This window comes from Arachis ipaensis, chromosome B4 (genome assembly GCF_059453495.1).
Source record: "Arachis ipaensis isolate K30076 ecotype BB chromosome B4, ASM5945349v1, whole genome shotgun sequence".
Lineage (NCBI taxonomy): Eukaryota > Viridiplantae > Streptophyta > Magnoliopsida > Fabales > Fabaceae > Arachis > Arachis ipaensis.
This window is the reverse complement of record NC_142439.1, coordinates 87,299,809-87,323,415: the sequence shown is the minus strand read 5'-3', so window position 1 is coordinate 87,323,415 and position 23,607 is coordinate 87,299,809. Positions and strand designations below refer to the sequence as shown.

Sequence of the window (23,607 nt, the reverse complement as noted above, 5' to 3'; positions counted from 1 at the left end):
GGTATATATTATGAAAAAACATATTCCCCTATAGTAGATGAAATAACATTGCGTTATTTGGTCATTTTATCTACATACCATAAACTACATATGCATCTAATGGACGTGGTAACAAGCTATTTATAAGGATCATTAGATCGTGATATCTATGTGAAAGTCCCTGAAGAACTAAAGATATCTAAACCATCTCATGAATATTCACAGGTGTTATACTCAGTAAAATTACAAAGATCTTTATATGGTCTAAAGTAATCTGGACGAATGTGGTATAATCGTCTTACTGAGTATCTGGCCAAAAACGGATTTAAGAATGATGATATCTGTCAATGTATTTTCATAAAAAAATCTGCATCTGAATTCATTATAATTACTGTGTATGTTGATGATTTAAATATTATTGGAACCCTGAAAAGATTCCAACCATTATAAAAGTTCTAAAAGAAGAGTTTGAAATAAAAGATCTTGGAAAGACTAAATTTTGTCTTAGCCTGCAGATTGAGCATACAAAAATGGGATATTTATTCATCAAACAATATACACAAAAAAGATCTTGAAGGGATTTTATACGGATAAGTTACATCTATTAAGTAAAGAAGAAAATGAAGATATCCTTAGTTCTGAAGTACCATATCTTAGTGCCATTGGAGCGTTAATGTACCTTACAAATAATACATGACCTGATAAATCATTTGCTATGAATTTACTAGCAATGTATAGTTTCTCTCCAACCAGAAGACATTGGAATGGAATCAAACAAATCTTTCAATATCTTCATGGAATAGTTGATATAGGTCTATTTTATCCAAAGGAATTCGAGTCACAATTAGTTGGCTATGCAGATGCAGGATACTTGTCTGATCCATACAAAGGAAGATCTCAAACAGGATACCTATTCATATATGGTGATATACCTATATCATGGAGGTCCACAAAATAGATGATAGCAGTAACATCTTCTAATCATGCTGAAATACACACGATACATGAGGCAAGTCGCGAGTATTTTTGGCTCAGGAGTTTAATCCAATATATTCTATCATTATGTGGACTGATTGATCATAAAATAGCTCCAACTGTTTTGTTTGAAGATAATACAACATGCATTGCTCAACTCAAGGGTGGATACATCAAAGGTGATAGAACATAACATATTTCTCCCAAATTCTTCTTCACTCATGACCTTTAAAATCAAGGAACAATTGATGTCCAACAGATCTGCTCAAGCGATAATCTGGCAGATTTATTTACAAAGTCACTTCCGAAATCCTCCTTTGAAAGATTGGTATATCAGATTGGGCTATGCCGATTCTGAAATATTAAATAATGTCGACAAGAGGGGGAGGCTGTACTCTTTTTTTCTTGGTAAAGTTTTTGTCCCTAATGAGTTTTTCTTGACAGGGTTTTTAATGAGGCAGTCCTCATCACAAAGGATATTGTACTCTTTTTCCGTTACTAAAATTTTTTTCTATTGGATTTTTCTTCATTAAGGTTTTAATAAGGCATATTTACAATGATCATCCAAAGGAGAGTGTTACAATATAGATGACTGTCAACCATTTCTCGAATTAAAATCACTTGCATTGGACGGTACAAATCTTTAATGATAGACGGTGCTATCTTTCCAAAGCTTGAAAAAAGTTAAACTTACACAAGTATAAATAGGAGGCATAGTCAAAGGCAACATACACATAGCAATAACAAACATTCTTCTCTCTCTCTCTCTCTCTCTCTCTCTCTCTCTCTCTCTCTCTACTGTAAACCCTATATATATATATATATATATATATATATATATATATATATATATATATATATATATATATACATACATACATATAATTAGTGACTATATATGAATAATCTCTATATTAAGATAATAATCTTGATGAATATTAATACTAGAATCGTCTATTTATATTTCTTTATTTTATATCTATTTTCTCTTTCTTATTTATTTATTTATTTATTTTGCAACATATATTAGTATATTAGTAGACTAATAAATATCATTTATCATTTATTTTTTATTTATTAAATATATATAGTAATAATAATAATAATTAAAATAGTAAATACTTAACACTTTAATTAAAAGATCTTAAATTTAAATTTTAAAAATAATAAAATTATTTATACAGATAACCTATCATCTTAAAAATAAACTTTAGAAAAGTAAAACTTTAACCCAATATATATAATTATCATATCAAATAATTCAAACAACAACAACAACAATAACAGCAACAATAACAACAATAATAACTAATATATTGTCTTTCTAACTTCTAGGGGTATTGTAGCTCAACTACTTTGCAAGCACAACTAATTGCTTGTGCTAAAGCCAAAATGTGGTCATTCTTTTTATGGTGATCACGACATGATTATCCTAAGTCAAATTTTAAAACCTGAATATTTGATCATTTATGTGGTATTTCTCTTTTATTCTTGCAGTTTTATAATTTTTTTTGGATGATATTTTCAATTTTTTATGCATTCTACTCATATTTTCAATACATGTGTTATTGATTATTATTATTACTTTAAATTAAATGACTTTTATTCAATATATTCTACCATTTTTATTCATCGTATTTCTTCTCTATAATATATTAAAGAGTAAAATATACTTTTTGTAAACCTTACAAATTTAGCAAATAATTAAAATAAAAATTAAATTTTAATAAGAAAATTAGAAATGTTAATCTAATATTAAAATAGAATAGAGCTAATTAAAACAAAAATTTTGACACAAATTTAAAAAAAATCGATCCAAAATTGGGCCGAACGGGCTGAACCGGTTGAACCAGACCCAAATCGGCCCCGTGGGCCCCACCCACTCACTTAATAAAGTGAGTTCAGATCTTCTTTCTCCCTTCTTGCATGCTAAACACGCTGCTGTGCAGCCATGGAAGAGGAGAAGAAGCAAACCCTCACCTAAACTTCAATCCTTGATAATTTTTGATTCGGAGCTCCAATCGCTGCACCGTTTGTGGCCACGCGTCCGCGGCGTTGATCTCTACAAAGCCTAGTACCTTTCAAGGTGAGGAAATCAAAATTCCAGCTCCTATTCTCTCTTCTTCAATTTGGGGATATTAAGGTTTTTGGATTTTAAGATTTTGGTTAAATTGATGATTATAGGATCAAATTGAGTTGAGGAATGAGCAGGCTTTGGGTATTGAGGCACATACAAGGTAAGAATGATCTAAACCCTAGCCAAATCTTGAATTTATTATGTAAAATCTGAAATTAAAGTGTACATGTGTCTTAGGTGTGAATTAAGTAGATATATATGCATTGGAGTTGAATTGTGGGCATTTGGAAGCTTGGTGGTGATTGAAGCTAAGCTTGTGGCTGGTTTCTCTAAGCTTGAGGGGCTGTGTGGTGATTTGGGGGGATGCCTTGGACTAGATATAGTAATCGGCCAAGGTATGGTTTAGGTTTTGCGTGTTTAATATGTAAGGTTTTGTGAAAACTTGGGCTAGAGCACTATAGGATAAGTTGAAACGATTAATTGTGTTAAATTATTAGTCTTTATGGTATTGATGGACAAGTTGATGTGGGCATGTATTCAGTAATTGATAATGTGGGTTGAATGCAAATAAATATATATATATATATATATATATATATATATATATATATATGTATGTTAGTATAATGACGATGGATGAAGGATTGATGATTTTGGCAATTTAATGATATGGTTGAGATTGAGTAGTGTTTATGTGAAATTGTTGGTATAGTTATTTTGATTAATATTGTGGTAATGAGTTAATAAGATTGTTGTTATTGCTAAAATTCTGTTGATTGGTTGGTTTATTATTGTTAAAAGAAGTGCAAAATTTTAATGCTTTAAAGTGAGCTTGTATGATATAAATCATGGTGATTTCTAATAGGTACATGGAACTGAGATTTTGGGGTAGGGTTATGATATAATTTAAGTAGATAAGGTGATGAATAAGAGGAATGGTGGATTAGTATAAGTTGGAAACCTAGAGAACTAAATTTGGTTAGTGAAATTGAGAAGTCTTGCTGCAGAAATTTCTAAACTGTTTAGACAGCAACTTAAAACGAAAACTGGGAATAATCTGGGCATGATTTTCGAACCAACTCATTTTCCTAACAAATTCCTATAAGTAAAGATTACCCCATAAAAATTTAATGGAATTTGGTCAAGTGATTTGGAAGATATGAATTTTTGAAGTTTAGTGGTTGCTGCAGAATTTTCTGGTTTTCTGGTTCTGCAGTACCAACTTCCAGATGCTATATCTTTTGATTTAAACCGAATTTTGAGTTGCTTCCAAAGGGATTTTGAATATATGTGAGTCTAATTTAATTGAGTACCAATTTCATGTCCATAGCTACTTTGTAAAGTTAGTTATGTCTCTTGGAAGCTAGGCTGTTCGCAGAAAATTCAGAACCAATTACTAAAAACAGGGCAGCAATTCCAATTAACATTTAATTAACCAAATGAAGTACTATGAACCTGAAACTTGTTTTTCCTAAAACTTAGGGGTGTAAAGTATATCCTCGCCAAAATTTAGGAGTAACGGATTAGAATTGAATTTGTTATAGATTTTGCAAAAATAGAGCTGCTTGCTGTATTTTTCTGAATCTTCTTAAGTGTAGTAGCAGATTTTTATTGAATTTGTTATCAAATTCAATTCTAATCCAAAGGTGATAAAACTTTGATTTAGATCCAAAGGGTATGTCCAAATTTGACTGTATGCATGAACGTAGATAAGTAAAAGTGTGTAAGTTATCTCTAGGACACATTTAAAGTTAAACGGTGGTAACTTAGAGATGAAGAAAGATAACTAATAGTTGGAGAGGATAGTATTTGATTTGATAAGATGAAGGAAGAGAGTAATATAACAAATTGAGACTTGATGATATTAATTAGTCAAGAATAATAAAAATGTATGATCAATGAGTTGAGTGAAATGGAGAATGACGACATTGAGACATGAATTAATATCGAGAATGAAAATGATAATTATGAGAAATTATTGAATATATTGAGCTTGGGGCGTTGCCCCCATGTCAGCCGAAATTTTTTTCCCGTGGTTACTATTAAGCTTGGAGTGTTGTTTCCCCCATGTCAGCCTGGAATTCATCCCAGGGATAACATTTAGCTTGGGGTATAGCCTTCCCCATGTCAGCTTGGGGTGTTGTCTCTTCTCCCCATGTCAGCTTGGGATTCATCCCATGGATATTATTGAGTTTGGGGCATTCTTTCCCCATGTCAGCTTGGGGATTTTTCCCATGGTGTATTTTTGAGCTTGAGAACATGTCGGGATAGATACGTAACCGACAGTTGATATCAACAGCCATAGGGCAGGCATGCATCATGTGCATTTGTTCATTTTGTCTGCTATGCATTATTTGGGATTGACTAACTGAATATATACCCTGCTAACTGCTATATTTGCTACCTGTACTACATGTTTCCTACTTGTGCGTGAAACTATTTGTTTGTTTGTCCCTGCTAATTCATGGATGGTGGGAGATCGGAGGAAAGGTGGATTAGTTTGGTGTTAATGCTAGAGTTTAAAGTAAGTAAGTTTAGGATACTTAGATCATCTACCCCTTTTTATGGCTTTTGCTTAGAAATTAAGTTTTATAACTGTATGTTGGAGTTCTAGGATTGCCTTTGGCATTTCCAAGACCTTATATATTACATGCGTGGCACCTTTACCATACCGAGAATCTCCGGTTCTCACCCCATACTGTGTTGTTGTTTTCAGATGCAGGTCGAGCGGCTCCTCGATAGGCGTCTGAAGGTTCTGCAGCGAAGTGGTTTACTTTGGGGTCTCTTTTTGTTATTTTGATGTATATATGTATAGTTTCTCCTCATGTATGTAAGAATACTTTGTTTATGTACCTCTTAGAGATTTTATGGAGAACTAGGGTTTTGAAGATGTTCTTTTGGGTTATTATTATGTATATATATGTACGTATATATTCTCCGGCCAGCCTTGGCTTCGCAGGCTGAGTCAGGAGCTAGTTATGCTGTGTTCTTGGTCCTCTACTCGTATCATCTGTACATATATGTTATTGAACTTTAGTTTTCTTCTCACGCAAGTAACCACGTTTTCTGAGGGTTGCGCTTTTGAGTTTTGCGATTTTGTTTTACCCATTTTTCAAGGCTCCTAGTTAAGTATCTCTTTCTCTATTATTATTATTATATATATATATATATATATATATATATATATATATATATATATTTTTTATTTTTAGAGGTCATAATACCTTACTATCTCAGTCTTATGACTTAAGCATAAGATTAAGCATGGTAGGGTGTTACACTTTTTGTCTCTAACGTTTTCGAAAAGTTTTAAAAATATTCTTAATGTTTAATTTATTTCAATTTTATCCTTAACATTTTTGGTAAATTTCAATTTTATTCTTACCGTAAAAAATTTAACAGTCAATATGTGGTCAATATTTTTTTCCAACTTTACCCTTCTTTTAACCCCCTATCCCCACCACCATTATATAGAGATACACTATTCTCCCCCTCTCTCTCAACCATCTCAACAACATTACCACTCTCACATTTGCTGCGCCGCTGCAAATTCTAACCAACCCTCACCATATTACAGCCACTCCCCTCTCCAACCCAGTATCGCATGACTCTCCTACCACATTATCATCACTATCGCTGCCTAAAGCAAACTTTCCCTTACATCAATGTTGCAAACACCACCAACCAATATCTTGTAATACACCCCTGCAACCCGACAACCTCAGCTCCCTCTATTACCAGTATTTTATTATTCAACAATAATAAAGCACAACAACATTCAGTTTTAAGCTTTTAATTTTTTTAAAAGAAAAAAGAAAAAACACAAACAGAGAGATGGATGTAAAATTTGGATAATTAATAAATTAAAAGTGAGCAAAAATGGTTGAAAAATTTAAAGTTTATAGTTTGGGAATTTACCAGTGAAAAGTTTAACTTAGAAAATAAATTGAGCGAAAAAATATAATTATTTGCAAAAAAACATGTGCCAGCATTAAAATTTACTGTACATGCTTAATTTTGTCCGGTACTGCGTGTGAAAAAATTGAACTGTAAAAATGACAAGAAAAATATTTAGAATATAAATTCGAACACTTATCTTAAAGATTTTGGCCCTAGGTAGGGCCAATAAACTAAAATCACAACGGATCCATATTAAGGCCTAAGTCCATGACTCATAAACTCCCTTATCACCAAAAATCCAAGTCATTTCCCCCATTTTGAGTAAGCACATGAAGAGAAGAAGAGAGTGAAGAAAAACCCTTGACACTATTCACTTCATCACTACAATTCCATTTTTCTCTCAATCCAAAACTCTGATTGATGACTCGTTTACGGCTACGCATTCATCTTGACTTTTTCTTCATTTCTATCTAACTATTGTGGTAAGGAATTTTGAAATCCTTACCCCATTTTTTGTTTCTTCTCTGATTTCACATTTTGGTAGTTGGAGTGTTGAAACATTGTGATTTTGGTATTTAGAGGAAGCTTAATCTCGAGTTCTAGGAGATTTTGACTCAAAACTAAGTGATACAAGATAATAAAACTCTTTTTCTTTTGATTTTCTCCTATATGTGAGAACTCTAGTTTGAACTATGTATGAAATTTGGTGAAATTAAAGTTGCGAGAGTTGTTTGGTTGATTTGGTGTGGATTAGGTGCTTGGTTTGGTTGCGGAGCATTTGTCGAGACTTGATTTGATGTTGGATGAAGCTCGGGTTTGATAGGAGTGGAAACTTTAAAGGTTAGAAACTGCTGTCAACAAGGTATGGATTTTGATTTCAGGTAGATATTATGTAAGGGTATGTAAAAACCTAGGTTAAATACCCTAGAATAGTATTGAATGATGGATGTGGTTAATGCCATGTGGTCTAGTGTAAATGTATGAATTTGATTGATAAATGGTATAGTTGAATAATTGATATAGAATTGGTATTACCAAATGTCGAGTGAACTTGTAGTTTTTTTGATTATGATAACTAAGTATGATTGTGCAGTTTGTTTGACCATTGATGGTTCATATGAAAATTTGGACCGAAGACCGTAATGGGGTAAGTGATGGTAAGTTGGTGGCATTGATTGTGTTGTGGAATGATGGTTAATATGTGATTGGATTTGATAAATATTATGATTGATTGCCTATGAATGGCTATGGAATGAGAATTGGGCCGGAGGCCGTGATTGGGTGAGTGCACCCTTGGTAAGTGTGGAAAAATTGAGTAGTCATATGAATTGCTATATAAATTGGTATGTATGAATGTTGGATGGTGTATATGAATGGTTGTTTGATGTTATTAATGAGAAATGATATGGTTAATTGCCTTAGTTTTGATTGATTAGGCTTTGGTGGCTAATATAGGATTGGAAATTGATGATTGAGTAATAAGGATGCCTAGGATTGGTTTAGGTTAGTTTTGAAAGAGGCAAGATTGAAAAATTGTAAAGTTAACACTTGTGCAGAATTTTGGTAAAAACTAATTTTTGACGAATTTCAACGGGACATAATTTAGCTCTTGAAGTTTGAAATTAAATGAACTTTACTTTGAATTAAAGATGATGATAAGAACTTTAAAACCATCTAAAAATAGAGAAAAATGAAATTTTGTAGCAAAAGTTATTAGCGTTTGAAAATTGGTGTCAAAAAATGAAAGTTCAGATTATGCAGAAAACCAGAAAATTTGGCTGGTGTGCGCGCACGTAGAGGCTTGCGTGCACACTACTCAGAGCGAGTGATCCAGCTCATGCGTACGTACAAGGGTGTGCATAAACACCCACCATGTTTTCTTGAAAACTCTATTTTTTACTGTTCCGCCTTTCGGCGAGGTTGCAACCTCCTTTAACCTCCGTTTGGAGTTGAATAACTGATAATTAAGCCTTGGATACACTAAACGCTGGGGAGTGATATGACAAATTAAATTGATTAATTCTCAGATAATCATTTGGTTAACCGGATGAAATGTTATGGGGATGGTTGTAACACCCTAACTTTTAGCACCTCATGATCGTACTAAAAACTCAGGCGTTACTTACCTCTAAACCTTTTTATTTTATACTATCTTTATTTAATACCGAGCATTTGCGAATACGAACTAGAATTTTAATCAAGAAAATGAAAAGTCTTTACTATTAATCACCTAATCATAAGGCATATACATATATATATATATATACATAACATTATATACATAGATTTATTTACAGATTCCCAAATATAAGTCCTACCCCTCTAAAATTCCAAACCAATAAATGTCGAGGGCAAAATAAATTCTAAGACTAAACCAATTATAGAGAATACGAATATATATTTATAAAATTCTGTGGATCGGTCATAGCTCCTCGCCAAGGGTTCCCGAACCTGTCGCTGAAACAGAAGATCTGTGGGGATGAAAATGTCGTCCTTACATGTTCTCAGTAGGGAAAGTGAATACCGTAAAAATACAGAATAAAATACAAATAGTTAACTCATATCCCAAAAGCAGTTTTCTTTATTAAGCCTTTAAAACTTTTCCTAAGTCTTACCAAAAGCCGTGTAAAGTCCTTTCTTTAAATCACGTTACTTAAATAAAGTCTCAGTCACGTTAACAATTCATTAGCTACAAACAGCATTCCTCAATACATTACTAAGTTCCAGAGTATTAGTAGTAAATTCTAAGTGGTATCATGGTTATTTTGATATGGCTATGCTTACTTTAGTATGAGATGTATGAATATTGAAAATTAACTTTATTTTAGTACTTTTGGATCATTATTATAAATATATTTTAGTTACAGATAATTTTTATTATTTAAAAAAAGTATTTAGTATAATTATGTATTTATTTTTATTTTATAATATGTAACGCATTTAATTAAAAATACAAAATTAAAATATATGTAATCATATTACTAAATATTATGTTGTATTAATAATTATTAATATATATATATATATATATATATATATATATATATATATATATATATATATATACAGAAAATAAAAAAAAACAATAAGGGACCTGAGGCTACACTTATATATAGTAGCTATGGTATACAAAAAAAAAAAACAATAAAGGACCTAAGGTTACACTTATAAATAGTAGCCATGGTATATAACGTGGCTACGCTTTACAGGTGATGCAGTATCACTAAAAAGTGTAGCCTATTCTGGTAAAAATGGAAGCTAAAAAGCGTAGCCTTTGGTCCTGGACAACATCACTTGAAAAGCGCACCCTATTCTCAAACTCCAAAAGCTTAGCCTTTGGTGTAGAAAAACGTTGCCTTTGAGAATAGGCAACGGCCGAATAGGCATCCCCCACTAAAGTGCCTCTATAGCCCGAAAAGCGTAGCCTTAGCCCAACGTATTATTTTTTTTCACTTTTGGCTACACTTTTCAAGTATATCTGAATAGGTATTTTTCTTGTAGTGAGTACATAAGCAAGTCACCAAGGCAAACAACACAATCATAGAAAAATTAAATAAACAACCATAATCAAATGCAAATGCGCAAACAATTTATGATGCATGCCTGTTCCTAGCGCAGGTCATGAGCTCATGCGTCGGTTGTCTACCCGCAACCCGACGTTACTCGGAGTGAACCCCGAATATGGTTTCTTTATTGTGTCAGTTAGGCACATTGGTATCATCATGGCCGAACCCATGTTAGTTAGGATATCTTGGCATCATGGTTACCCGTGTCATGTAGGCCACATCATAATAACATTTCAATGTACATCAAAGTAAGAAGCGGTGCTATCAGTTAGGCGAACATTCCCGCATTAGCAATCTTAGGCTATCCTTTAGGCGAGCACTTTCGCATTAGTAATTTGGCACAAAGAGCCATTCAACATAAAATTTTCAAGCATCTATCTTATTCATTCTTTCTCATTCATGGTTTCTCATTTTCTTTCTTTTCATTATACTTCCACATCATCAATTACATACACACACACCTCTGCATCACCGCATTATTAAACATACCTCTGCATCACCACTTAACTACACATACCTCCACATCACCAATTAACTTTAAACCTTTCTTTGTTGTTATAGTATTACTGATTTCAAAAAGCAGGACTTGGCGTTGAAGCAATTCAGTCACAATTAAAACTTGCACCATTTTCCTTAAAATTCTGTTATGATTTTTTAAGAAAATGCAGAAATATAGCAAGGAGCAGTGAGTTTGATAAATCCATGAAAAATCCAATTTTCACCCACTTCCTTTCAAAATTTATGATCTCAAACAATACTTTACAAGCTTTCTGAAAAATCAAATTCCATATTATTATCATGTCATATGAAAAAGTTATAAGGCTAGAAACACAGCCCTGCCTTTTAGAATTTTGTTTTCGAAATCTAGTGAGCTACCTATACTCTTTTCAACATATCTATTTGGTTAAGTAGGGAATTCACATGAAATTTAAACTGTAGATTGTGGACACATAAAGCTTGGAATGGACGTTAGTTTCAGCTAAAACACTCACCAGAATTGAAAATTAAGTGGGTTGGAAATTGGTGTTTCTGTAGAAACCATCATTGTTCAAAAATTCATTTCTCCTAAACCACTCATCAATAATTTCTGAAATTTTTGTGAGACATTCAAAACACATTAAAAATAGTTTATGGAAAAATAGTTTCATTTAAAATTATGACCTAGACTGCCCCTAGAAATCGATTCTTTCTACTGTTAATTATGCAAAAAGTATGCCTTAAACATTTTCAACAACCTTACATACCAAAATCCACATTTAAACTTATAATCCTTCCAAAATCAGACTTTTAACCTCTTTTCAGTCATTCAAAGTTGTTTTCACTGCCAACACAGCCCAGGTACCCAGAATCAACATTTTACAGAATTTCAAGTACTTAAACATAATCAAACAATTACTTCTGCACTATGTCAAACATAATTTTCCATTTACACTCGTCATCATTCAAACACATTGTAAATCTTTAATCAAAATCAGTTAAGCATATAATAAATCATTAAACCTTAGCAGTAAGCACAACTACAATTCAAACTCAACTCATAAAACTCAATTCATATAACAAGCAACACCAAACTTACCAACATTCACAACCAACAATTCAATCATAGTCACAACCAAAATCCGAGCTCAATAATAGTATAATTATTAACATATTTGCAATTATCTACTATAGTTTTGGGCATTCTTAAATCGAAAATCTTTAATTTTAAACTAAAACCCCTACCTCAATGTCACGTTTAGGAGAAATCGGAGGCAGAATTATTGTGATAGTGGCTGAGCTAGCAAGAACAGCAGCTCTAACATTCACAAGCATTGACAGCAACAGTAATAGCCCCATTGTTAGTTTCCGGCAACGGCTCCCACCGCAGCAAACCCCAACAATCAAAAGATCAGAAACCAGGGGCAAGAATGGCCGTGCCTATGGCAGCAACACTAACTTGATTAGTTTCGGTATCTAGGGCATGTCTTGGTTCATCTTCAACAGTGCCAGTGATGATAACCCCAGTGACGGTGATGGTGGTGCGCGACCGTGGCGCTGTCTCTCTCTTTGGCCGCCGCATTCTCCTTCTTTCTTGCGTCTTAGCTCTCTCGTGTGCTACTCTTTCTATCCTCCTCTTCTCTGTGATGGCGATGACCCCTTCGGCTCCATGGACGATGGTGGAGCGCGGCGTTGGCGGCAAGGCAGCTCCATCGTGGTCCCTCGGTCCTTTCCCTCGCGTCGCTCTCGCTCTTTCTCTCACGTCTGATTTCTCCTCTCAGCTCTCTCGATCTCCATCTCTTGTTTCTTTACATGATTTCTTTCTTCGTTGAGGTGTGTGTGTGGGTAAGGGAAGGGGGTAGGTCAGGGTTAAGGTAAAGCTGATAAGGAGATTAGTGTCTGTATATGTGTGTGAAGGTGAGGGATGAGACATTATACGTGTTAAACAATAGGGGTATGTGTCAAAATAAGAAACTTAGTAATGAAAATACATACTAGTAGTATAAGAATTTACAAAATCTTAGGTTTAAAATAATTTAAAAATATAATTACGATACCAAATATTATTTTAGGAATATATAAAAATATATCTATCAACATACTAATAAAATCAAATATTTATTTTAAATTTAAAACTACAATAATAAAATTAATCATCTCATTCTTCTTTTTTTTTCTAATTACAAATCATTTTTAATTAAATACTCTAATTTATAATTAGAGATAAATAAATAAATTTTCTTTTAGTTTATAATATTAATCAAAACTTTCAATTATTTAATTTAAATTGTATAAAACTTTCATTATTTTCAATAACTAAAACTTTAAATGAAAATACTCAATTATTTATATAATTTTATAAATCCTAATGGAGTTTAAACTCAAGATATCATAAAATTTAACCTAATTACATTTAGGGAAATAATTTTCTTTAAATAAAATTATCAACAATTATAATAAATTATAACTAACTCATTATTTAATTTTTCAAAAACTCGGGTGGTTATATTCTACCCACCTTATAAAAATTTTTGCCCTCGAAAATTGTTATATTAAAACAGGTTCAAACTCAAATCCAAGAAACTAGGGTCCAAGAAGAGAAGTGCAGGCAATGTTAAAGATCATGTTCGAAAGAAGTCAGGTAGGCAATTAGTTTTACAGGCAAAAAAGGTACACAGGAATGATAAGTTATGGTTGGAAAATAATCAAGTGACATTATAAGAAAATTCAAGGCAGAGAATTCTAATGAAGATAATGAAGAGATGACACGAGTTCGTGTAGCTTGAATAAAGATTATACTCCGAAACTGAACTAACTTCTTAATCTCTAACGTCCCAAATCCCGTAATTCGCATTATTTATTACTCCTATTTCGTCCATGACAACTCATTAGTGTTCCCATATACATAAGTCATTAGTATTATAGTATTAAGTTGGCCAGAATTAATACTATGAGGTATATAATAGTAAGCTAACAGCGTTAATCAACAGACAGTCATGCATATATAATCTAAACTTTTGTCATTAAGACAAATCCTATTGCATGACAGACACTCAGAATATGTAGTGTATAACACACACACACACACACACACACATATGGAACAGATACAATACTTTAAAATATATATACATAACAATAACTTACAAAACATACATATCACAAATTTCTATCCCTCTTAAAAAATTGATAAAGATAAAGGCGAGGGAAAAAATAATAACTAAGATAATACAAAAATATCGAATAAACAGAAAATGAAATAAAACTCTTCTGAAGCTTCGTCGCCCATGTCCTGAAAAGGAAAAACTATAGGGGAGTAAGAACATTGTCCTCGCTGGTTCTTACTATAGGGTTACAGAATTGCTATAATAAGATATGTAAATAAAATTATTTTTAAAGTACAGTGATCATTACTCGTCTTATGAGTCTTTCCAAATACCATGGGTTCACATTCAAAATTCAGAAATCCTTTTTTAAAGAGAGCTTGGTCAAATCCTCAAAATCAAATACCTTTTTTCTTTCTTGTTAAATCTTAAAAGTTTTCCTAGATAGTATGAATGACCAACATGTCACAAGCATAGGTTCAATTAAGTCTATGCTGTAAGAGTTTGATTTTTCATACTTTACTATATCACAAACATGAAAGCAGTTACCTACGCGGTATAAATGATCATCTTATTCCAAGCATAGGTTCATTAAGTCTATGCTGAACCAGTCAGATACTTTATATAGAACTAGACCTCAAACATACCAACCACGGCCTCAGGCCCATCCAATCCAACACGGCCCCCGGCCCAAACAACTCAAACATCAACCAATTCATTACAAACCAAGCAATCAAACACAAACACAATTAATGTAGTTCAAGCACAATCAAGAGCAATTACAACAAGTATAATAGTTAGTAGTTAACATAAGTATTCACATAGGCAAACCAATTACAATCTGCAGACCCAAACAATATCACATAGATGCAAATGATGAATGTCTATCCTACTAGCTGTAATATCACATTGTCGGTTCAATTGCCAACCCGACACATTCCCATAGGAATGTCGCCTTTTGGTCACGAATATATAAATGGGAACCCCACGGATATAGTGCCGGGCCACGGATATAGTGTCGGACACACTCTTGTGATCCAAAAGGATGTGAGCAGGATTATTTGCCTCCATCCTCACATAACCCACGGATATAGTGCCGGGCATACTTCTCACGGATATAGTGCCGGGAATACTTCCAATGGATATAGTGCCGGGCACACTGTCCACAATCAATCAGGCTCAAAATCTTATTTCAAAAATAATCATTCTAACCCACGAATATAGTGCCGGGCACACTCTTTCAATAACCAACAAGTCCCTCATTCATCTCCAATTTCCAAAACTCATCATCAATTTCCTTTAAAACCAAAACCCAATTCTTTGGTAACATTTTCCGATAATTCCAAAACATTTCAAAATCATATCAATATAATTCTCTTCCAAAAGATATCAAAATCATTCATTCTAAATCAGGATTTGGTGATAAAATTTCTCAGCAGAGTCTCAAGACTTTAGGGATAAATAACCTAACTCATTTTCTTAAATTCATTAGAAACCTCTAAAACCTTAACTTCTTGATTTGAATAAATAAAATAGAATTTAAACTACAACCAAATCATGTATCCAAACATTCCGAACCAATTTCAAAACCAACTTACTTAAATCAAAACCAAATCCTTTTAAACCGAAAACCAATTTTTAATTTCATTCTTAAATCTATTTCCAAAGGCTCGAAAATTGTTTTAGTTTTACTAAATCAAAGTTTTAGAGAATATTTCAAACTTTTTCTAAAATATCGTCAAGTGAAATTAGTTACTCGAATTTCAAGTTTCTTTTAATTCATTAAAACTCCTCCAAATCTGTTTACTTAAATCAAATTCCAAAACATAAGAATTTTCATCTTTAAATCGACTTTAAAATATAATTCTTTTCTTAAATAAATTACATTCAAAATATAATACTTTTCTTAATAAAATAAGTTCAAACATAAATCATTTATCAATAATTCAATTCAAAGCATAATTCATTATTTTTAAAATAACGTTTCAAACAAAGTCTCGAATTTTATAGAAATTTCGGTAGCATCTCCCCTAAAATTTGGACTTTGCCACCTTTTTCGGGTCCTAACCAAACCAATCCTCAACTCTTTTCAACAGGTTCAATATCAATTCAGTTTCCAATAAAACCAAATCTAGACTTTTAAATATAATAATCATTTCAAATCAAACGAATCAGAAATCTCCTTTTTAACAAAATTAGACATTATTTCAATCAAACAGACAACCATATTCATCCAAGATAAATAAGGCAATTCATAAGACTTACATAATCACCAAAAATACATATCACACATCATATCTATTTATAACAATTCTAATTTAAATAATTTATTTTTGATAAAAAGCCCCTACCTCGACTCATCGAAATCATAAACTAAACGCGCCAACGGAACTCTTTTCTCTCGACCCAAAACCAACAGCAATCGAACCTCAGCCCCTGATCACTTTCGCAGCAACTTAAAAGTGACATGCAACGCTCAAAACACAACCCTACGTTACTAGAACCTCAGAGTTTACAACCAAACAAAACAGAATACTAACGCAGAAGTTTTCGAAACATAAACACTTACTTTAATAAGAACGAAACAGCGGTGGTCATTGAACCGATTTGGCGATAGCCCCGCAGCCATCCCAAGCGATAGCGGTGACCAGAACTCCGGCGACGACAACTGTAACAAACATGCAGCGATGAAAAAGGTTCTAGAAATTCAAAAGGAATGAAAACCAACTTAAAAACCTTATCGGTAGTGGCTATTGGCAACAACAGCTTCGTTCACCGGTAATAAGGGCATGCCTGACGGCCAGAGGCTCCAGCAGCGACGGATCTGGCGGCGACAGGTCCTTTAATGGCGGCAGAATGCGACAGCTCTTCTTCTCTCTTGCATTCTGGATCTTGACGGCGATGCACTCCACGGCAGCAGAGCAAGCATGAACGGCGACGACGCGTGTTGGAGGTAATTGCGCGAACGGCGGCGACGCAGGCTGGAGGTGATGGCGTGAACGGCAGCGATGCCTTCCTCTTCTCCCCATCGCTCTCCTTCTCCTCCTCTTGTGCACGACGACGACGCGGCTATGATGGCTTCTCCTCCCCTGTATGCATCTCTGCTCCCCGACGACGGCCAGGGCAACGCGACGGCACAGCCCACCAGGTCCGACGCCCCTCCACCAGCCCTCCCTCACCCTCAAATCTCCCTCTCTTCCTCCCCATTTCCTCTTTCATTCTTTCTTTCTTTTCTTCTTTCTTTCTTTTCTTTTGTCTGAAGCTAATGAGTGTAAGGGTTTGGGGAAGGGGCTGCGGCGCTGAGAGAAGACTGAGGGTGGGTTAGGGTAGAAAATTAGGGTTTGTGTATAAAAATACTACCAATCAAATACCCTATTTGACTCTCAAAATACTAATTTATTATATCAAAATACTAATTTGACTCTCAATCAAATACTCTATTTGAAAATATAAGATAATATAATTAATTTTATTTATTCCCAAGACATAAGTTTTAAATTGTAAAAATAAAATTAATTATTTAGTCAAAATCATATAAAATTCTTATTATTTCATAACTACCAAATTTACAATTTAAATGTAAAAAATAATTTAATAATTGTAAAATTAGATAAAATTCTAATTTAAATAGCTAAATCTCGTTATTTTTGAATTTCTAAAATTTTAAATTATAAATAGAAAAATAATCTATAATTATAGAGTTTAGATAAAAATCTTAATTTATTTCAAATTCAATTAACTAAAGCTTCCTTTGATTATCTTCAATAAAATAATTTCTGAAATAAAAAAATTATAAATAAATATATGATTTGAGATTAGTTCAGAATAGGACTTTTCAAAAGTTCTGGGTCTTACACAGGGAAGCATAGTCAGTCCTTTCCCAAGGCTCTAACAGGAATGAACTGCTCTGATACCATAATGTAACACCCTATCTTTTAGCACCTCATGATCGTACTAAAAACTCAGGCGTTACTTACCTCTAAACCTTTTCATTTTCTTGATTAAAATTTCAGTTCGTATTCGCAAATGCTCGATATTAAATAAAGATAGTATAAAGTAAAAAGGTTTAGAGGTAAGTAATGCTTGAATTTTTGATGCCAGGGCATCTTGGCCAGTTTCACTGACCTTTTCTTTACTGTTTTTAGGTTAGTTTCATGCATTTCTGTAGGAAATAAGCTAGTTTTGGGTAGATATTCACCTATGCCTTGATTCAAGCATACATTGTGCATTTTACATAATTTCATGAGGATTTTGCATAAGTTTAGTGACAAATATTGTGTTGCATTACTCAGGACTTGGACTAGAGCTTTGATGCACTTTATTGCTTGATTTCAGGACCAAAAGGAAGCAAGAAAAGGGGAGGTAACTTGCAAGGTTAATGAGAAAAGTGATTGCCAATAATACTCTCAAAAAGCCATCAATGCCCACGTTAGAGAGTCATGTTAACTAAGTTAACGTGAACTCTAACGTGGAGAAGAGAAGTTGAGCCAACGTTAGTGACACTTAACATTGTCACTAACGTTGGCAATTACTCATAAGTGGCCACGTTAGAAGCCACGTAACCTAGTTAACGTGGCCTCTAACGTTAAGGGGGGAAGAGAAGCCAACGTTAGTGACACTCAACATTGTCACTAACGTTGGCCTATGATGCAAAGTACCACGTTAACTCCCACGTTAACTTGGTTAACGTGGGAACTAACGTAAGGGATGAAGAGTTGTCGACAACGTTAGTGACACTCAACATTGTCACTAACGTTGAAGCAACCACACAACCCCCAAGAGTCACGTTAACTTCCACGTTAACTCAGTTAACGTGGAAGCTAACGATGAGGAATGAAGGATGAGCCAACATTAGTGACACTCAACATTGTCACTAACGTTGGGATGGCTAAGGATGGTCACGTTAGAAGCCACGTTAACCTAGTTAACGTGGACTCTAACGTGAGACCTAGGGGCACATTGGAACGTTAGTGACAATGTTGAATGTCACTAACGTTCTCGAAGGATGGCAAGGGCCACGTTAGAAGCCACGTTAACCTAGTTAACGTGGGCTTTAACGTGAAGCAAGAAGGGGCACACTGGAACGTTAGTGACAATGTTGAGTGTCACTAACGTTCTCGAAGGTTCACAAGGCAACGTTAAATGCCACGTTAACCTAGTTAACGTGGGTTTTAACGTGAGGCAAAGGGGTGCATTGGAACGTTAGTGACAATGTTAAGTGTCACTAACGTTCTCGAACTTATATTCTCACTAAATATTAACACCCCTAACGTCCTGAACTAAAGTCTCCGCCCACTTCGCACTTTCTCTCTGCAAGTAAAGCCAAGCCCAAATAAAGAAAGGAACTGCTTCAAACTCAAGATCCAAAGGCCCAAGACTTGAAGAATCACACTAGAAGCTGAGAAGAGTAGTATATATAGGAGTAGCTTTGAATTGAGAAGGAGTTCTGGAGGCTCGGAAAAAGAGAACTACTCTCTGTATTTTACTTTCTTTGCAATTAAGTTTTATAATGTATTCTCCATCTTTGTTTTCATTTTCAAGAGCTATGAACAACTAAACCCCTTTTATTGGGTTAGAGAGCTCTATTGTGATTCAATGGATTAAGTGTAGTTCTTATTCTTCTTCTTCTTTCTTTTCTCTTGATTTTACTTGAAAGCTTTCGATCTTCATCCAATTGAGTAGTTATCTTGGAAGAGAAGCTATTCAAACTTGGATCTCTTTTGAACCGTGAAAGAGGAATGAAGAGATCAAGCTAGAAATGCTTTCTCATGCTGGACTAAATTGGGTTTGGATGGGTATGTGACTATAACCCTCTCAATACTTGATTTGGGAAATGCATGTGGTATAATCAGTGACCATACTTCATCTCTTCTCATGAGTAATTGACCAAGGAATTGGCTATTGATCAAGATTTGAGAGATTGAATTGCAAGAAATTGTAATTCAATCACTTAAGATTGCCAAGGAGATCAATGAGTGCATTGATTGAGGAAGAGATGAAAATGAACTTGATCCGGAGAATTGCAACATCTCCTAAGCCCAATGAACTCCCCATCTCTGATCTTACCCATTCTCTTTAAATTCTGCCATTTACTTTTATGAGCAAAACCCCCATTCCCATTTACAATTCTGCAATTTATTTTCAGTCATTTACTTCCAGTCCTTTAATTCTAGCATTTACTTTTCTGTTATTTACATTCCCGCCATTTTATTTTCTGCAACTCTCAACCCAAATTCTGGATTCGCTCAACTAGAACATTCTTCTAATTAAAGTTGCTTGATCAATCAATCCCTGTGGGATTCGACCTCACTCTATTGTGAGTTTTTACTTGACGACAAATTCGGTACACTTGCCGAAGGGAGATTTGTTGAGAGACAAGTTTTCCGTGCATCAATTTTTAGTACGATCATGAGGTGCTAAAAATTACGGTGTTACAATGGTGGTTCGTCCCATTCGCGGTGAGGACGGTGGCGTTGTCCCGCTCACGAAATAACAGAATTGGTAAATCGATAAAGAATTGGAGTTTTTGAATCTAACAACTTATAAAATTGATTAAAGTAAATAATTATGACTGATTGTGGTCTGAATAACCAATTTGACAAGGTTGGAGGTTTGTCCCGCTTGCATAGCAAGGTCGTGGGTACCATCCTGCTTGCGTATTGATGTGATATTTATTCCGAGCAAGGTCGGTAGTTTTGTCCCACTTGTATATGGTTGTGGTGTGATGTGAGGACGGTCATTTAATCTCACTCACGAATTGGAGAGGTTGAGCATTTTTTCCGGTTATACATATATCTGTATGTGAATGGGGTTATGATAGGTTATGTTTTACGAGGCTGGTTAAGGTTATGACTAGAATTGAATTAAATTGATTAGAAGATTAGAATTTATTAGAGGCTTAGATCAAAAGTGAGCATTCATATCAGGCTGAGGATGAAGACTATGATTAATGATGGATTTGATGATGATAACGGATTTGGTCAATAATGATTAACCCACAATAAGGACAGTGGCTTTGTCTTGCTCACAATAGGCAAGTTGAGGTTGAGGATTTCCTTTCTTGCGTTACGATGGACAAGTTAGGTTGAGGATTCTCTGTCTTGTTGTATCGGAAGATTGGACAGAAGGTTGAGGATTTCCTTCGGTTCAATTTTTAATTGTGGTGAAGACGGTGGTTTTATTCCGCTCACAGTTTGAGGATAATTATCCTTGTGATAAATATGAACATAATGAGGTTTGATTGAAAAATAATTATATATGATTGTGATTATGATTGATGTTGTGGGGATGGCGGTTCATCCCACCCACGGTGAGCATGGTGGTTTGATCCCGCTTACGGATAGAAAAGTTAAGGTTGAGGATTTTCTCTCTTGTTGCGGTGGACAAGCGGTGTTAAGGATTTCCTCTTTTGTTATATCAGTGAATTGGATAAAAGGTTGAGGATTCTCTTTTATTCAATTTCTGGCTGTGGTATGAACAAGTTAGGTTGAGAATTTCCTATCATTGCATCGTAGTCTCTCTTTGATTGTGAAGTGTGGCAGGCACTATAATCCGAGAGTGTGGCGGACACTACATCCCAGATAGCACTGTCTCTAGTGAGATGGTGGAAAGTTGAGGATTTTCTTCTAGAAGGTTGAGGATTCCCTTCTTGTTGTTCCTCCTGGAGATGCACGACAGAGATATTATATCTGGGTTAGCTACCGGATGTGTCAGGTCTGGCAGTTTAACCGACACGTAAACTCATGACCAGTAGGATAGGCATGCATCATATGCATTTGTTTGCTATTGTTTAGGTGTGCATATTTGTTTGGTTTGCCTAACTGTATATTTTTGTTTAACTGTTAAATATAATACTTGATATAATTGCTTTCTAATTGTGTTTGCTTGGTAATGCTTATTGTTTGTATATAATTCTCACCATTTAGATTTGAGACTTGGGAATGAATGAGATCAGTGATAGTTCAGAGTATGTTTAGTTTAGTAAAATTAATCCCGTATTGATTAATTATTTGCAATTAAAATTACTGAATTGAATAATAGACTAAATAATTGGATATTGGGAGTAATGTTGAGATCATATTGGAAATTATTGAGATTAGAGGTAGATATAGAACTAAGACTTAGTAACTTAACCCTGTTTGGATTAGAAAGAACCCTAGGCTTTAATTTTGTGAGTTTGGAGACTAGGATTTCCTAGTGGGTTCATGTATCTTTATATAGTCTCTATTTGGAACTATTACTAATGAGAGGCTATTTTATACGCTTTTTGGCATCATTTTCATATAGTTTTTAGTATGTTTTATTTAAGTTTTATTAAGTTTTCATAGGTTTTAGTGCAAAATTCACATTTTTGGATTCTACTTTGAGTTTGTGTGTTTTTATGCAGTTTCAAGTATTTTCTGGCTGAAATTGAGGAGTTGGAACAAAAGTTTGATTCAGAGGCAGAGAAAGCACTGCAGATGCTGTCAGGATCTGACCTCCTTGCATTCGAAATAGCTTTTCCACAGCTACAAATATTCAAATAGAGAGTTCTCAATGGCTATAGAAAGCTAACATCCAGGGCTTTCTACCAATGTATAATAGTTCATACTTTGATTTAGAATTGAAGGCACAAAACTGGCGTTCAACGCCAGCCATTTACCCTATTCTGGCGTCCAACGCCCAAGGGAGAAGTGACCAGTGTCCAATGCCCAAGAAGGTGCCCCTAGCCAGCGTTCAACGCCCTAGAGCCCTCCTAGCACATGGCTTACTCTTTTTCTCAGCCCAAACACTCACAAAGTGGGCTCCGGAAGTGAATTTTTACACTAAAAGACTATTTTACCCTTCTTATGTAATCATTAGTCATTAGTCTAGTATTTGTTTGAGAAATTTTATACTTTTCAAGGATCGGATCTCTTTTCTAAACACTTTACACGTTTCATTGTATTTTCTATCAGTATGAGTCTTTAAACCTCCTAGGTTGAGGGGAGGAGCTCGGCTGAGTTTTATGAATTAATAAAAGTATTACTGTTCTATCTTCAATCCGTGTTTGATTCTTTATTCTAAGATGTATCTTCGTTCTTCATCATTATGAATGCGTTGAACCGGCACAAGGTTATCCCATTCTACATGGGTTCAGAGTGAGTCTTTCATCGGACAATGATGAACCACTAGCTTGATTATACATCTCTTATATGGCTAATCCAAAACTTCGTTGGGGACTTCCCGAGACACCAGTTCAGCCGAGGTATGGAGAGATTAGAGTCTTTGTGGTAGAGGCTAGAACTAAAGGCGCAGCATTCTCTGATCTGGAAGATTCGACCTTGTCTGTGGCGTTTTGAGTAGGATCACTAAGGGGAATGGACTGCAGGAGCTTCACCCTCAATCAGATTGGATGCGCACTAACCCTGGTGTTCAGCTTTGGAGGAGAATCGGCGACTGTTCCGAGGGTTACCTGAAACTGTAGATCGATCTCGGATGAGATCTTCTGTACTGGTCGGAGATGACGTGTTCGGCTGGCTGGTGGCGGCTGGGGCTGTTGTGTCCGACT

At 34.5% G+C, this 23,607-nt stretch overlaps 1 long non-coding RNA gene across 1 annotated transcript; it reads left to right on the top strand.

Annotated features, from left to right (window-relative positions):
• The first annotated feature begins 2,913 nt into the window (after window positions 1–2,913).
• LOC148568257 (uncharacterized) lies at window positions 2,914–3,406 on the top strand. Its single transcript, XR_015880796.1, has 3 exons — window positions 2,914–3,040; window positions 3,139–3,191; window positions 3,269–3,406. It is a non-coding gene; the product is annotated as an uncharacterized LOC148568257 (long non-coding RNA).
• The last annotated feature ends 20,201 nt before the right edge of the window (window positions 3,407–23,607 follow it).